Source organism: Zootoca vivipara, chromosome 16 (genome assembly GCF_965207765.1).
Source record: "Zootoca vivipara chromosome 16, rZooViv2.hap1.1, whole genome shotgun sequence".
NCBI lineage: Eukaryota > Metazoa > Chordata > Lepidosauria > Squamata > Lacertidae > Zootoca > Zootoca vivipara.
In genome coordinates this window covers 24,176,529-24,191,916 of record NC_142599.1, presented here as the reverse complement: position 1 = coordinate 24,191,916, position 15,388 = coordinate 24,176,529, and the positions used below count along the sequence as shown (strand labels likewise).

The window sequence follows — 15,388 nt, the reverse complement described above, 5'->3', positions numbered from 1 at the left end:
ACTACAACTCCCATCAACCCCAGCTATCAGAACCAGTGTTCAGGAATGATGGGAGCTGTAGTCAAGTTTGAGAAACACTGGGTTACTGTGTGGTCCAAACCCCTTGGAGGGCACCAGGTTGGCAAAAGCTCGCTTAAGAGGTCATCCCCATTTGACTCAGCTTCCTTCTACTGCCAAATAGGAATGAGTTCATCCAAAATGGTTTCTAAAGTAAGAGTTAGTTTGGGCTGGAGAGGGGCTGGTTTCTTATTGGGATGGTTGGGCAGGTGCCTTGAAAGAAGTAGCTAGTGGACAGGATGCTTTGGCTGAGATTCCTGCATTGCACACGGTTGGGCTGTATGTCCCTCAGGGTCCCTTCCAATTCTATGATTCTATCACAGCAGTCTGGCAACCAGCATATTCCACTGTACCTCGTTACTCAGTTTCACGACTCAACAGAAGGCTACCACGTCAAGCCTCGGAGTTGTACTAACCAGCTAATTGCTATGATAGTCAAGTGGAACCTCCGCATTCAGAAGGCCAGACACCTCTATGAACCAGATACTCGGGATTGCTAACGCACAGGGATTGCTAAGACTGTCACTTGGCAGGCTGCAACATACATCTGGCAGGCAGCAAATGTCCTACTGGGGTTGCGCAGCTATGCCATTACAATAAGCTGGCGGCCACTTGGCTCAAAAGATCCAACCGCTCTGTCCCAAGATCACTAAAATGGAACCTCCATGTACAGTGGTACTGTACCTCTGAAGTTCTAATGCTGAGGAGGTAAGGTCCATCATCTTCCATGCCCTGCTTGGGAGCATCATCCCAGAGGGGCAAGATTAGCCATGACCAAAAACAGAACCATTTACCTGATCCAACATGCTAATTACAGTAAGGAACACAGGGATTCCAGAAATACAAAGTCTGACCATTGACTAGGTCAGTGTTGACTGCACTGACCAGCAGTGGTTCTCCAGAGTTTCTTTATCATCATTTTTATTAAATTTTCCATTTTAACAATCCAATCATATCAAATATTCCATATTATACATATACATGTCAAATAATCCAAATATTCTGGCAAATTATAATTTTTGGGTGGACTCCCCATGCTTCGGAACTTCAGAGGGCTCTAATCAACATCATAATCCTACTGCATTTCAAATCTTCTGATAATTCTTATTTCTCTTCTGTTGTTGTCCTTAGGTTCTCCAGGGTTTCAGGCAGGGGGCATTCCCAGCCTTATCGGGAGATGCCACTGAGCCGCAGCCCCTTCCCTGCTAGTGCTCCAATTGGCCCCCCAAGTGCCATCTAAAAGCAAAGTAGCAGGAGAGGTTCTCTCTGGCCCTGTAGGAATCTGGAAGAAGACTGTTGTTCAGCAGCACAACACATACATGCTTTGCACGCAAAAGGTCCCAGGTTCAAGACCCAGCATCTCTAATTAAATCTAATTAAAGGACCAGGTTGCCAGAGACTTCTGCCCAAGACCATCCCAATCGAAACAGACAGTCCTGGGCTGAATGGATGAGATGCCAAAACCAAATACAAAGGATTTTCCTGTGCTCTGGGTAGTGGCACCACAACTGCGTTTTAAAAACTAAGAATCATCTATTTTTGTTTTTTTAAGAGTCACTGAGCTTGTCTCTTTGCTTCAATTTAAAGCAGTAATTTGCCACTGTTTTGGGGGCTCTTCTCTGGTGCTCCAGAACCAGGAAGCTCAGACGAAGCATCTGCTCCCTCGCCCTTGGTTGCCGTCTGTTTGCGTCTGCAGAACACGGCTGGCTGTAAATAATTGATTGCAAGCAATAGTTTGGAATTTAATTACATGGTTTTATAATGGTAGACTGACTAACTTGGGGGTTTTCTTGGTTGCAATTAGCAGCCGCTTCGTCACCGTTCTACTAATTCGTCGATTTAAAGAGCTGACAGTTATTGGTGCAACAGTTACCCAAAGAGGCGTAATTATCGTAGATCTGGGGGCGGGGGGGGGGTGAGAGAAGCGGGTGGGCTCTTCCCCAGCTTACGAAGTGAAGAGGATCTGAACAGCTTCCCTTTCCGCCCACTTCCAAATCTTCCAGGAAGGCGAGAATCAGTGCAGATCCAGTCAAGGCAAAGAGGAGCTCCCGAGGTGAGAATTCCTGGGAGTGGGTGGGTTAGGAAACCCACATTAATAGGGCAGATGAACCAAACCCTTCCTGGATATGCACACACAGGGCAACTCTTGGGAACAATTTCAGGGGCTCTCTCCTGAATGCGAACACATCAGCAGGGCATATCGACACAGGAGGCCGCCCCTGCGGGGGTCTTTCCTCTGCATTCGGAACCCCACAGGGCCGAAGCTGAGCCAGCATGGGGGCAATTGATTAAATGTTTGGGGTTTGATGCAGGAAACCCACTTGAAAACCACTCATTTTGCAGAAGAAGGAAGAGAGAGGGTGGACCCCAGCAGGATAAGATTACTACTACTGAGCAATGTCTCACATTGAGCAAGACCAATTCAGCCTTGCGAAGGCCATAGAGACCAGGTCCTCCAACAAAAGGATTTGGCTCTGTGGCAGAGTGTCTGCTCTGACCACAGAAGGTCTCAGGTTCAATCCCAAGCATCTCCCAGTGATGGGAAATATTTCTTCCTGCTCAAGACCTGGCTAGCTACGAATAGATAATGGTGAATACAGGTGGGCTGTTGATCAGTGTTAGAAACTCAGATATATATAAGCTAGACACCAAATGTCTCCTTAAACCAGGGTTACACAGTCACCAAAACGGAATGCCTAGTTGCGATTTTGGGGCTGGATGGCTCAAGAGTCGTTGTTTTTCAATACGACTTTTTGGTTCCTGAAATTCGTTCTGATTGTGCAGATAAAATTCTACAGGATGTGTTGCTAATATGTGGCCTCTCCTTGCATCCTTGTGAAACAAAGGCATTCCTTTGCTTGCACCGGGATGACAAACCAGAGCATCCCATAGCTCAACTAGGGCAGCATTTGACAACCTGGTGCCTACCAGGCATCTTAAAGACTACAACACCCATCAGCCCAGCCAGGTGCCATGATGGACCTGTAAGACTTTCTAGGGCTAACTAGCCACAATGGCTATGTTCTGCCCTCCACGGTTGGAAGTGTCCTTACCTGTTAAGCAAAAGAGTTTTTGTTTTTGTTTAAAGTCTATTGTAGCATTAAGAAGAGAGGCACTGTGCACCTGCTGGTGACAGAAACAGGTGGGAGCCATTTACAAAATCTGTAGCTGAGGTGCTCGTGGCTACACCCCAAACATGCACGCACACCCTCTCCACCCTCTGCTTGCCGCCATCTGTAGCCATCAGGCAGGAGTGGTGAACGGCGCTCCCAAGCAGGATTTTCTCTGGCTTAAAGGAAATGAGCATGCCTAGCTGGGTTTGCACAATAGGGTCATCTTCGTCTCCTGTCCATCACTTTGCAACCTCCCCCACCCCTGTGGAGAACGTGCAACACCAGGCTGGCCCCCCTTGCCACTAACCACAGGGGCAAAGATGCTGCTAGAGCAGTAGCAGGTGGGGGGGTGGGGGGTGGGGGGGTGGAGAGAGAGAAAACAGTGGTGGGGAAGAGAAGGAGAAAGTCAGAAGACTCCCAGGCCTCTGTAGTTAAGGCGAAAGCAAACTGCTGCCCTATGTGTCTCTCTCTTCCCAGCACAACACATTCACAAACCACAATAAAGCTATTCCAAAAGCACAGGCCAGTTCTTGTCTCTTCCTTAGGATGACACCACATGTTTTTAAGTGTATAAATATCTCTCCATATAAATGTCTCACCTTTTTCTTGCATCAAATTGTGCATCAACGCACAACTCTGTTCAAGTATAACTCGCAACATGGGAGCCTTTAGAGAGAAAGGTGTCAATTTTCCATTAGAAACTAAATTAATTAGACCAGAAACTGCTTGCCAGGAGGGTCTGGACTGTTTTCACAGAGTAATAACCCACCCTGTAGGATTCCCTCAGTTATATTTTATCTGCACAATTGGAATGAATTTCAGGAACCAAATTGCTTTTTCTGTGCAGCCTGAGCAGGACCAGTCGCCGTTAAGAAAAAGAGGTTGGAATTGGCCAATATACATGTGGATTGTCCCCTGGTTCAAGTGACATGCCTTCTTAAAGCTTTCTCAAAGCTTAACCTAGCTCAAGGTACAGCGGTACCTCGGGTTACAAATGCTTCATGTTACAAACGTTTCAGGTTACAGACTCCGCTAACCCAGAATCGGGTTAAGACCTTTGCTTCAGGATGAGAACAGAAATCGTGCTCCAGCGGCGCGGCGGCAGCAGGAGGCCCCATTAGCTAAAGTGGTGCTTCAGGTTAAGAACAGTTTCAGGTTAAGAACGGACCTCCGGAACAAATTAAGTTCTTAACCAGAGGTACCACTCTAGTCATCTGAACTAGCCATACGTGTAACTGAGAACCAATCACAGTGAGTCCATCGTTTGAAAAATAAGACTTTAGAGGCGTCTTGCCCCTGAAAAGGCAACTAGACATTCCATTTTAGCAGCTGTAACCTTGGTTTAATAGGGCATTTGTTGCCTAACATATATTCTAACACTGGCCACATGCCACTGGTGGGTAGGCCAAAAGACAAAATTGGGCACAGCCAGAGCAAGAGGTAAGTACAGAAAGTTTGTACAGAAAGTTACATACCAGCCACGCAAAAGGCAGTTTTCCCATACATCCCCAACCCACTCATCTCTCTGTCCTCCATCCAGTCAAGAAACACATCACAGCCGAAAGATGCATTAAAAAGAAAGCAAGAACTCCTGGACAAGAGTGCAGAGCAGGGCTGGTGAGCGGGGTACGGCCTGGAGAAAGTCCTGGGGGCCATATACTGATTCTTGGGGGGCTGCATTTGCCCCCTGGACAGGTGGTTCCCCACCCTGAGTCCCACAGGTACACCAAAGGGGAGGTAGTGGCCACAATTTTATAATTACCGCCAGTTCTAGAAGGGCAGCCTTGCTGCAGCAGGGGGAGAAAAATAGTATTGTGCTTTTATGGAGGCATATCTGACCAAGTTGGTTCCAGTATTTTTCTGCCGCAATAAAAACTGCCTGTCTTTTAAAACGGTTCCGCAAGACTCTTGTTTTGCGATTAAAACGGCGAATCATACAGATTAGCGAGCTGGCGTCATGGGACCGAAAATTTCCTACTACTTTTGTTTCTCTGTAACAACGCATTGCAAAAACATCAGGCAGGCATGGCAAAGTTTTTAGGTTTGCTTACTAAATGTGAAATGAAATAAACACGCTAAGCTGGATAGCTCTCGGGAAGGCACTGGACATTACAGTTAAAAGTTTTCCAAAAACACACACATCACAGCAGCCCAGCGATAAAAGCTAGTACCTTACATTCACAAATGTCAAGTCCTGGAATTCCTCCTCTTTCCCTAACGCAGGCGGAATTCCATACTCCCCAACGACCATTATCTCCATTTCCAAGAGAAAAACACAAGAGCCGTTTTTTTGCCAGTGCAGCAGCAGCAGTGAAGGGGGATCAGTTGCCCCCCTCCCCTGCCTCACGGTCATTTGCAGGCCGATCACCACAACAGGACGCACCATCTGCAGCTCTGAGGTCTCCCACACAGAGCCAGCCCCCCCCCCCGAAACCGCCCTCATTCCAACAGGCCGTCCCAGAAAATGAAAACACTTGACTGAGGGGCTGCCAGCAGCCACCTCATTATCTCCAGATCAAAAACCCCACACAAAACCCTTAAAATGGGAGGCCTGAAATGTGGCATGGCAGGCTCCCTGCTAGACAAGAGAGATTGCATTCACACCGATATCATCACCCTAAAATGCCTGCCACGGAAACCAATGCGAAAACAGCACATCTGCGAACCAAAGGGCCATTTCTCCCACAAGAGGTGGTTGCCTCACTTCATGACTGAAGGGGACCAGCTCACATGATAGAACATTCTTTCCCGCAATAAAATCAAAATTCCAACACTGTTTTTGTGGTTTTTTTTAAAAACAAAACAAAACATTGACCACAGGAAACTAGCAGATCAAGAAGAAAGGTTATTGCTTAGCTCAGGCATCCCCAAACTGTGGCCCTCCAGATGTTTTGGCCTACAACTCCCATGATCCCTAGCTAACAGGACCAGTGGTCAGGGATGATGGGAATTGTAGTCCAAAACATCTGGAGGGCCCAAGTTTGGGGGTGCCTGGCTTAGCTTTCTCCCTGACATCTTTCATGCGGGATTTTAAAAACAAACATGGGGAGGGAGGCATTCCATCGGGTGAGGCCTCAGCTTAGTGCTACAGCCCAGACAAAAGTCAGCCACCTCAATGAAAACAGGCCAAAGAGGCTGCTATTTCCTCATAAATTGCAGTGTCACACATAAATGTGCTGTGGTGCTCAGATCCTGCATTTGGGCTCCCCCCCAAAGCTGTGTTAGAAACTCGGATATATAAACTAGGTGCCAAATGGCTCCTTAAAACCAGGGTTACAATTGCCAAAACAGAATGTCTAGTTGCCATTTTGGGCCCAGATGGCTTGGAAGGTCGTATTTTTCGATACGGCTTTTTGGTTCCTGAAATTCATTCCGATTGTGAAGATAAACTATCACAGACAGAATTCTACAGGATGTGTTGTTGCTGTGTGAAAACAGGCAAGATCTAAGGCACGCACCTCCAGAAGGTGGAGATGTCAGGAGCCGTCCTGTCTTCTTCACCTGGTTGCAAGTGGCCGATAGCCAGGTGCAAAATGCACCTGCCAAATTTCGAACACTGCCCCAAAGACATCTGGCAGGCCACTGTGAGAAGAGGATGCTGGACTCAGTGGGCCGTTGGCTTGAGCCAAGAGCCAGGCCTTTTGACACACTCATGGCAACTCTTACCAATAAGCATGGAGTATACTAGAGAGCAAATATACTAAGCTGCTGGAGTAAGAGTGGCTGGCCCAGTAGGCATAGGTAGAGCCTGCTGGATCATGCCAATGGCCCTTCTAGTCCAGAATCCTCTTCTCAGAATGGACAACCAGATGCCCCAACGGAAAGCCAACAAGCAGGTCCCAAGAACGCTCTTTCCTGGTGCAATTCCCACCAACTGGTATTCAGAAGTATAGTGATCATGGCTAGTAGCCATTGATAGCCTTCTACATCATGAATTTGTCCAATACTCTTTTAAAGCTATCCAAGTCGGTGGCCATCATTGCCTCCTGGGGGAGGGAGTTCCATAGTTTTAACTATGCGCTGCGTGAAAAAGTATTTTATCTGTCTTGACGTTCACCTCCAACATTCAGCTCCATTCAACGTCCACAAATTCTAGTGTTACGAGAGGGGGAGGAAGACTTCTCTCTATCCGCTTTCTCCGTGCCATGCAAATTATATAAATTTCTACCATGTCGCCTTTTACCTGCCTTTCCCCCTAAACTATAAAGTCCCAAACGTTGCGCTCCATCCTCTTTGTAATTTTGTTCACACTTTTCTGCACTGTTTCCAACTCAACCATCTCCTTATTGAGGGGAGAAGATGCTGCCACTTCCCATGGCAGCAAGATTGGGGCTGGCAGGGGGCACCAGCGGGGCTGCCAGTGCCCCTGCACCACCCCGACCCTTGACCTCACCTCACCCCCCTGCCTCTTCCCAGTACGCAGCAGCGGCGACACTCCTTCTCCAAGGCTGCTGCTGCTGCGGTGCCGCTCCTGCACAGAAGAGCTCAATGAGGTGCCCTCCAATTCTTGCTGAAACTCAACTCCCATGATGCCTTTGCCTGTGCTGGCAGGGGTTGATGGTGTGCAACGACATCTGGAGGGGAGCCATAGCAGGGTGCCAACCATGGGCAACATCTCTCATGAGCCTCAGCTACAAAGCACTGAAATGCCAGCTGCCTTGGGATTGGGGCTTTATCATGATTGGGCTTCAGTTTTGCCTCTGCAGCCCAGCTCTCCAAGAGACCACAGTCATTACAGTGGAACCTCGGTTTACGAACGCAATCCTTTCCACAGAGGCGTTCGTAAACGGAGGCATTCGCTCCCCGAAGGCATGCTTCTGTGCGTGCACGAAGTGCCGATAGAGCGCATGTGCGCATCCGACGCCGCGGAACCCGGATGTAAACACTTCTGGGTCCGTGGCGTTCGTAAACGGAGGTAGGTGTAAACCGAGGTTCCACTGTATTCATCTAGATCAGGTATGTCTAACAGGTCGATCATGATCTACTGGTAGATCACTAGCTCCCCCCAAAGAAGCTCAACAAGATTGGCTCCCCTAAAAAAAAGCTCAACATATTTGCCCTGCACCCCTAAAAAAAAAGCTCAACAACTTTGACCTGAACCCCCCAAAAGGGGGTAGATAACTGCCTTTAACTCTGTGAGTAGATCACAGTCTCTTGGGAGTTGGCCACCCCTGATCTAGATACAGTAGTGGAGAAGAGCCATAGATTGGTAGCAGTACATCTGCCTTGCATGCAGAAGGTCCAAGGCTCAATCCCCAACAGGGTGGATTCCTGTAGCATTCAGAATTCCAGGATTCTGATCAGCAGCATGTAGAATAATCAAAGTTCCATGCCCTATAAGCAAGCAGAGCTGCCCCCCCCCCCACTATGCGCTTCCAGGGCTGGGAAACAGGGATTTCAGGCAAAGTGGAGACCCCACCCACATCTCTCCCTGCTTAAAGACACCACTCCAGACAGCAGGGGACAGAGAAGCTGAAGTTCCCCCAATCGCCACTTAAATTTAAAAAAAACCAGATGGGTTTCTAGCAAGTTTTCTGCCTGAAGCTAAGTCACGGCTTAATTAAAAAACTCAAGAGAGCAGGATCCTGCACACTGACACACATCCTCAATGCAGGCACAGGTGCCAAGTCAGGCAAGAGCAGGATCAGCCCCAGAGCCAAATAAAAGAGTCCCAGCACAATCAGCCAGGGCTCCTTGATTAAGCAGTTCTCCCTGTGCACCTTCTCAGCAATTACGATGTTCACGCCTGAAGGGGGAACCAAATAAAAAGCTCCAATGTGCACTAGGGAGAGCATTTTTCCCATCGCAGAGAGAGCCAAGGCTGATCTTTGAATACAGAGAAGAAAAAACCCAGAAGGGCAACAAGATGCAACCCAGGTGTGAGGATCCATTAGCAATTCAATATTTATCCAGGAGGAAAAAGAAAAGGAGACACGTAAACACAAGTGATTTATGGTTCCATTCGCATGTAACACCAAGCCAAACCATGGCATAGGCCTTAGGGCAAACCCACAAGCTCCCAGAAAGGAGATCGCAAACTTTGCTCCTCCTCGGTTCCTGCAAGCTAAGCCATGGTTTGGACTTAGCATGTTATCCATAGCTGGGCTCATGGATTATCTTCTCCAGACAAACTCTCAGAAACCTTGCAGCAGGATATGAAAAGGGGATGGCAATCTCCTCCCTGGGAAGTTGCAGCGCCAGGGGTCACTAGTGCACTCAGGTCCTGCTTGTGGGCTTCCCATCTGCTTGACCACTGGGAGAACATAATGCTAGCCAAGATAGGCCTTTGGTGTGACCAAACAGCTGGGCTAGCATATTCTTAAAACACTCCACAGCAGTAAGAGAAAGGTAAGGGGTGGAAAGGACACGGGTAGCGCTGTGGGTTAAACCACAGATCCTAGGGCTTGCCGATCAAAAGGTCGGCGGTTCAAATCCCCGCAAGGGGGTGAGCTCCCGTTGCTCGGTCCCAGCTCCTGCCAACCTAGCAATTCGAAAGCACGTCAATGTGCAAGTAGATAAATAGGTACTGCTCCAGCAGGAAGGTAAACGGCGTTTCCGTGTGCTGCTCTGGTTCGCCAGAAGCGGCTTTGTCATGCTGGCCACATGACCTGGAAGCTCCCTCGGCCAATAATGCGAGATGAGTGCCGCAACCCCAGAGTCGGTCACGACTGGACCTAATGGTCAGGGGTACCTTTACCTTTAAGGGGTGGAAAACCGAGACAGTTGTCCTGTTGTAAGACCACCATGCAGGAAGCGTACACAAACAGGCCACTTTCCTATTGCACACCATTCCCAGATGAAGCAAAAACTGACCACAGCAGGAGAGCACAATTTTTATTTTGGCTCCACATTCGGTAAAGACACACACCTTGTCCTTGCTTGTGCGGCAGAGCATCCAAGAGAGCCTAGGTTTTCCCTTGGATGTGGTAAAAGGGTTTCTGCCTTATCCAGGGCGGGGAGGTTCTGGAATCCTTGGTAGGTCCACATTCACACTACAGTGGTACCTCTGGTTGTGAACATGATCCGTTCTGGTTCGCACCCCGAAAAGTCCGCAACCAGAGCGGTGCTTATGCACAAAGCGCGCAGAACGCTTCTGCGCATGCGGCAAAACCCGGAAGTAAACACTTCCAGGTTTGCCGCGTTCGCAAACTGAAAAGACGCAGCCTGAAGTGGACGCAACATGAGGTATGACTGTATATATTTAAAGCACAATGATACCAAAGAAGAGCAGTTATATGTTTGCCATGTACGTGATATGGGGGTCATAACTACATAACCTCCTAAGTCGCAGAGTAGCTGCTGGAATGAGACAGTGTGTGGCTGGAGAAACTGGTCTGCTAACAGGAGGAGATTCTTGTTACAGGTAGGTAGCCGTGTTGGTCTGACGTAGCCGAAAATATAAAATAAAATAAAAAAATCCTTCCAGTAGCACCTTAGAGACCAACTAAGTTTGTCATAGGTATGAGCTTTCGTGTGCATGCACACTTCTTCAGATACACAGCTTTGTTTAGACATCAAACCATGCAAAACAGACCTTTGACTCCCCATCCCTTACTCAACATGGTGGAAATGGAGCAAGGAAAGATGAAGGGACGTCGTTTACGTATGGCCCATAGTGTGCATCAATGGTTCCAATGATGGGGGGAGGAAAGATATGAATCTGTATAGATCAAGAAGCTTAATGAAGTTGTAGCCTGTGAGAAATATGTGCTACCATCACTAGAGGACTGTCTCCCAAAAGTGACAAGAACCAAAATATTTGGATGCCCCAAGCAGTTTCTGGCAAGCACCAAATACCAGAGTTGTACACCAACGCCATCTATCACACTCTTCAACGCTTGCCATTTGGAATTGCAACAGCTTCTGAGATGTTTCAAAGGAAGATGACAGAACTCGTCCAAGGCATAAAAGGAGGTCTTCATGGATGACATCAATCAGGTACATTATTGGAAGACAGATTGGGGACACAGGGGACAGTCTTGACTTAAGATCCATGAATCTGGACTCAAGGTAGACAAGGAGAAATGAGTTTTTCACGGGGGCAAAGTTCTTGCAACAATTAAGACATGCCAGGCGAAGACAAATGCTATCAGAGGCTCAAAAGCAGAACTACCGTGCTTTTTTGGAACTGTGAATTATCTTGCTTGATTGTGCAAGACAACCCCGCAGAAGCACATCCTCTAAACCTATTACTGAAATCCATCACATCTTCGAGATCAGATTAGCAGGCTGCCTTTACAAAGATAAAGGACATGATCTCCACTGCCCCACGTTTGCAGTTCTATGATGCCAACATACACGGCACTTGTGCAAACAACCGCAAGCTAGGTAGAATACATGATTCAGAATGGATGCTAGCAACATTCTACCCCAGAACTCTTTCCAAAGCAGAGAAACATTACAAAACAAAAACTGAAGTGCCTAGCTAGCATTTTAACACTGAAACCCTTTTGCAGATGCTCGTTTCAGGCTCCTCACAGACCATAAACCCTTGGTGACCTTTATTAAAAGGAAAATAATTAGACCATGACGACACCAATGTCTTTTCGCAAGAATGATAAGATTCAACCCAGTAGCTGAATACATCACAGAAAGAAAAGTTGGCCATACCATAGCCAATACCTGCCAAAAAAAAACCTCAAAACACAAGCGGAGAGTTACAAGTTAGAGAAGATTGCTAAGGTACTACGTTCTTCCAGAACCCTTCTCTAGCAGCATCAGTTTCAGTGAATCCAAACAGCTACTTATGGAAATCCACAACCTTTTAATATATTTCAGATCAGGACGGCCTAAATATCCTGGTAATGCTTCAGAGATGACTGTTAAGTACAGTACTTTGTTGAGAAAGGGCCACCAAGTGAATTGGAAAGTCTAACAAGGGAATAAAGTCTAATAATGCATGAGAAATAATAAAATCTTATCCTGTGGCTATTACAGAATAAACACATCGACATCATGAAAGGAACCTTTTGTCTCTACACCCTGATTTTAGATAGACCTTGGAAAAGGTCCACAGCTGATCTAGGTGAACTGGGAGGTTGAAACTATTTGGTTTGTGGGGGGGGGGACACTATCCCAGGTACAGCGAGATACTCTCCTTGTCTGACGTCGCTCTGACATTGTTGCACAACTGAAGAACACCCCAGTTCGCTTTTGGCCTACCAGGTGAGCTCATGACCAACAGCGCAAAGCATTTTACAGCAGCAGAATTCCAGGCATGCTGGATATACCATATTACCCCGTCCGCCCTCGCTACCTTCAAGGAAATGGAGAAGCAGAGAGAATTGGCACACAGGACAGGAAACCTGAACATGACCCAAACATTGCCCTTTTTAGCTACAGAACTTGGGTTTTGGATACGCCACTGGATTTGGCTCAGATATATTGCAAACGGGAAGACAAATCAGAACATCCATTCCAACCTTGGGAAAAGTTGCTTCTTCAGTTTTCCAAGCTAACAGAAGTTACAACTGTGTTTCTAGGGCCAGTTCAATTTGGTACAAGAACTATACATATATCAAAAAAGTTTATATCAAACTCTGTGAACGGGCCAAGGCTAGACTCCAGCTTCTACGCAATGGAGCACCCACAACATGTTCAAATTGAATGTGAAATACAAAAACTGGTGTTTTTCTCTATCCCTGAGAATGCAATTGGCCAAATGCAAGCTCACCTTTTCTGACTCTCAACCAAAGCCATCTTGCAAGGCTCCCAGCAGTGATACTTTGCAGACAATCACTCTCTTGGGTCAACTTATTTGGAAGTGTTTAAGATTTAGAGATGAATAACATCAATCGATGACCTGATGTTTCAACAATGCTGACTTATTTCATTATTGCTCCTTTAAAACAAAGAGATCAAGGTATGTGGATAGTGCCATTATTTAGTCTGGTCACTAGGTGGCCCTGGACTTAGTAGTACAGTACTGCATCTGGCTGCAATTAGGAGTTTATCATGGTCTACTCTAAAGGGAGACAAAGTTTTCACCAAGCATCCTGCCTCGAGTGGCCTCCAAGGCTCCCATGTTTATACTGTACAGTATATGCAAAAAGGGGAAGGACCTCCTGACCCACTGCCTATCTTTGGAACTCATTGCCCCAGGATGTTGCCACAAATAGCTATTTAAAGGAGTCTTAATAAATATATTGGGGGTGGCAGCAAAAAAACTGTGCCTCAGATAGTGATGTCCAGCTACCATAGCAAAACAACTGGCAATGGAGATCACCTTCGCACCCTGTTTGTGAAACTCCTGGAAGGCCAGCAAAACTGCAAACAAGCTGCTGTGCTAAACAGCACCCCCTCTCAAGTAGCTTTGGAAAAGGTGCTGGAACAGCCCATAATAGATTCCCCTACCTTCCCTTTTGGGTATTTACGCCTGTTTGGAGGAATAGAAGATGCCCCTGGCGAGGGCATAACATCTTTCCATCCAACAGAAGGTGGCAATTCCTCCATTTTGGGGGTCTTTCTTGCAGCTACCCAATTTTCACACACACACAGGAGCTTTTCGAGGTCTAAATAAAACAGGCGTTCCACCATGGCTACAGTCTCCCAAGTCGATTTGTGCGCTCTATCCGGGTTCCCAGCCAGGCACACCTTTGGCTTCGGAGGCCACCGCCGCTCCAACGGCCACGGCCAGGCAACAAGCCAAAGAAGCCGCCTTGCATTCCCATGACGCCTTAGGAGGCAGGCACAGAAACAAGCCGGACTTGCGTTTCAGCTGCCCAGCCGATCACTCCGCCAGCTCTCTGGCGTTGGGTCTGTTACTGTTCCAGCTACCTAGCCAAACAGGGCACGTTTGCACAAACGATTTGCACCAAACACCCCTCCTTAGGCACAATGCTCTACAATATGAAGCCATTCCAAACTTGGCCCTAGTGGAGCAACGCCGGGCTCCCAACGTCCGTTCCCCCACGCCCATGTGTGCTTAAACTCTATCATTCAGATTAAAAAGCGTGGGGGGGGGGGAGATACAGGAAAACCAACAGCTCCCAGCTGTTTGGAACCCCTGCAAAATTTCACCTGACCAGCCCACGCAGAGGAGCAAAACCCGCCCCCCATTCCCCGGGCGCGCCACTTCCTCCAGTTTTAAAGATACGTGCTGGATGCAATTTAGTAGATTGGGGCGGGGGGAGAGAAGCGGGGAAAATGCCAAATCAATCCTGCAACCACCATCCACGCCTTTTTCGCACCCGCCCGCCCCCCTCCAGCGCTGTACGAGACCCGTTTCCCTCCCCCACCCGCTCCTCCCCATTGCAAAGATTTCCCAGGCTTCCCACCACCACCCCACACCCCTTTTGCAAAGCGCTCGATTCTACCGTTTCCCCTGGACAGTTACCCAGGCAAATCCCAGGCTCTACAGAGGCCCATCGGAGCAGGAGGATTCAGCAGACCTACCAGGCGGCCCTCCCCGGAACCCCCCTCCAAGTGCCCCCTCCTCTCAAACGAGCTCCTCTTAAGTCCCCTCCCGCACATCCACAGCTGAAAGCCGGGGTGGGGGGACGCAGACACGGAACGGCCCCTTCCTTTGCCATCCTTGCAAACTCTGATTTCGAGGGGGTGGGGGTAGAGGAAACAAAAGGAAGACCCAGGCGCTCTTTCGATCCGAATTACCATTGCATCCAGCCAACAGCGGCCCCGATCCCGTTGCTCTCCGGCTTGCGTATGACAAAGGCGGACGTAGCAGCTTCCTTTCCTTCCCTGCTTCGGCGGCTTTTGTTCGTTCCCGGCCCTCTCCAGCCACCCAAACTGCCTGCAAAATTCCAATTTTCTCTCTCTCTCGGGCGGCTCCTTCCGTTTTCCATGCAATTACAAAAAAGGAAGAGGGGGAGGAAATCCAATTCGAAAATGTGTAAGATAAAAAGGGGGAGAGAGAGAGAGAGAGAGCACAAGGATTCAACAAGCCTGCGGTCCCTCGCCTTGGGAAAAGGCGAGAAGTCGTTGCAAACAGCCGCACCGCCCACACTGGCAGCTCCGGATCCTCTCCTCTCCGGCGTCTGCCGGCGTGTGAACAGAAGAGGATTCGAACCTGTGGACGCTCCGCGGCTGTTCCCAGGCCCGCGCGCGCCTCCCTCCGGCGCTTCCATTGTCTCCGCCGCGAAGTTCCCAGTGCCCCCCCCTCCCTCCCGCCCCAATTAGTTTTATGGTTTACTGTTAAAGTGAAAGGAAGACAGAAAGCAGGGTGGGCGGGGGCTAAACTTCGCCTTCTCCAGGCTTTTGAC

At 48.3% G+C, this 15,388-nt stretch overlaps 1 protein-coding gene across 1 annotated transcript in view; it reads right to left on the bottom strand.

Annotated features, from left to right (window-relative positions):
• The window catches only part of VANGL2 (VANGL planar cell polarity protein 2), a 43,231-nt gene extending 28,151 nt beyond the window's left edge, over window positions 1-15,080 (bottom strand). The window contains exon 1 of the mRNA XM_035097787.3: window positions 14,781-15,080. The gene's annotated coding sequence lies outside the window, so the exon portion shown is untranslated. The remainder of the gene's footprint in view (window positions 1-14,780) is intronic.
• Window positions 15,081-15,388: the final 308 nt, after the last annotated feature.